The following is a 2,122-nucleotide window of genomic DNA, read 5'->3' on the forward strand; positions in this document are numbered from 1 at the left end:
AAATGTATGTTGTGGATGTGGCCCATGGCTCACTTGGTCAGCCTGAGGAGAGGGTCTGAGCAGACGCCAACTGGGGTTCAACAAGGCGTGGCTTTTGGAAGGACAGCAGAAAGGCTTGCTTCAGGTAACAGACAGCTGCTTATCATCTTTCCAGCCTCAGTTGAGGGCCTTCCCCTTTTCAATGAGCCCTTTAAGTGGATATATTTGTACCAGTCTTTATCTCAATTGGATTTGAAATTGTCTTTGCATCATGGAATCCTTTTTAATTGCTTTTGTATATAGATTTGTTTTGAACGGTTGATGTTTTCCCTGCCAAAACACTTCGGGGTTATATTATGGGAAGCAATTCGTAAATGGAATCAAATACATAGCATTGTATATATAATGTTTAATTGTGAAGGAAAGTCTTCTTCTCAAATGGGCCCCTGAATTTTCCCTGTCTCTGAGGCCCATTATGCTCTTCCTGAGCACCCATGCTGAATTTGCTCCCCTCCCCTCTCAACGGTGTAAATCCCAGCAAACTCTCCTGGATCAGGGCCCATTTTGTCTTCTCCAGAGTGGTGCAAATGGTGACCGAATCGTGCCCAATGTATCTTCTTTGTAGCTTTGAGCCACCTGTTCCCAGAGATAAAACAGCTGCTATCTTTCCAGGCTGAAATGTGACATTCATCCGGTGAGCCCCGTGCTCTCTTCGCCGCTTTAGATGCTTGACAATTTCTTTTCTCAAATGTCAAAAGAGTTTTTCAAAACTTCATTGGAATTCTCCTCTCAGCCACCGTGCTGCCATTAAGCTGCTCTCTATCTCCCTCTCCCGTAATGCCCTACCCTGGAGGAAGTGTGGCTGATTTATTTACAATGAGTGGGCTTGTTTGCTGTTGCACTTCAGAGAACTTGGCACCAGCGCCGAATCCATCAACTTGGGTTGGGTGATGGGTTCGTTTGACTGTGTATTATTTGATCGCGGCCTTCTTCTTCTTTAAAAAAACAACAACACTTTTCTAACACCAGGAAAGCCTTTCCGCATTCCACTTGCATTTCATTGCCAGGGAAGAGAGGACAGCATGTGCTAATTTATGTGTCTAGCAGTGGAGTCGCAATGGGGGGGGGGGCATTTTGCCCTGGGTGCTGTATCTGCGGGGGTGACAAGAAGGCACCCCGCAGGGGCTTGCAGTGGCACAAGCAGCCATTGTGCTGCCGCAGCCGCATGTGAAGGATCCTCCGTTCGCGACTGCAGCCGTGAGCAGAGGATCCTGGCACCAACTGTATGGCACTGGAGCAGCGGCGCCAACAAACAGCTAAGTGTCACTGCATACAGTGCATGCATCATACATAGCAACACCGCACATGCACCCTACGTAGCAACGCCCTGCCCCGGGTGTCACAACGACTTCGTTCACCCCTGGTGTCTAGATGCCACCTTAGAGGTTATAATTCCAGTTTAAACAGAAATGCAACACATCTCCCTTAGTGGTGCCACGAATCCCATGGAGGCTTCATAGAGAGTTGGTCAGATGGCGAGGAGGAATAGGATGAGATCAGAGAATTGGGAGAGACCCACCCAGGGTTGAGGGATTCAATGAGGGGGCCTGGGACCCCAAGAGAATTCTGACCCCAGGGAAGGTCCCAGAGGATTGGGAGGTGGAGATCTGGATGACAGAGCAGCGGCCCACCTCTGTGGAACCTCAAGCTGTAAGAACCTAAGTAGAGGCTGCTGGTTCAGGCCAATGACCCATTGAGTCCAGCATCCTGTTCTCACTGTGGCCAACCTGATTGGCTCTGATTGGAGCTCCATAACTGGCCAATTCTTTTGGGGGCTTTGCTGTTGCTCCATGCAAGGTTGTTCTACCCAACACTGAGGGGGCCTGGCATGTGTGGTGATGTCACACGTGCAGCGCTTGTGATGTCACATGGCGGGAGGAGGTCTGACAGAGCCTGGTGCGCCCTCTGAAAGGCCCAATGGGGCTGCCACAGCCACAGAATATTGAGGGGGCCAGGGCCCCTCATGTAATTTTTTGGGGGATGGTGGGCTCAGCCCCCACAGCCCCACATAGATGGCACACCTGGCTCATCTAGTCCAATTCCATGCAATGCAGGAACCACAGCTAAGCAATCCCTAATGGAT

General features: G+C 50.2%; 1 long non-coding RNA gene across 1 annotated transcript; it reads right to left on the bottom strand.

The window, feature by feature from the left end:
• Window positions 1-373: 373 nt before the first annotated feature.
• Window positions 374-1,784, bottom strand: LOC128402590 (uncharacterized). Its single transcript, XR_008327748.1, has 2 exons — window positions 1,671-1,784; window positions 374-722 (listed from the first exon to the last, which is right to left on the bottom strand). It is a non-coding gene; the product is annotated as an uncharacterized LOC128402590 (long non-coding RNA).
• Between the last annotated feature and the right edge of the window lie 338 nt (window positions 1,785-2,122).

This window comes from Podarcis raffonei, chromosome 15 (assembly GCF_027172205.1).
Source record: "Podarcis raffonei isolate rPodRaf1 chromosome 15, rPodRaf1.pri, whole genome shotgun sequence".
In the NCBI taxonomy this organism is placed as follows: Eukaryota; Metazoa; Chordata; class Lepidosauria; order Squamata; family Lacertidae; genus Podarcis; species Podarcis raffonei.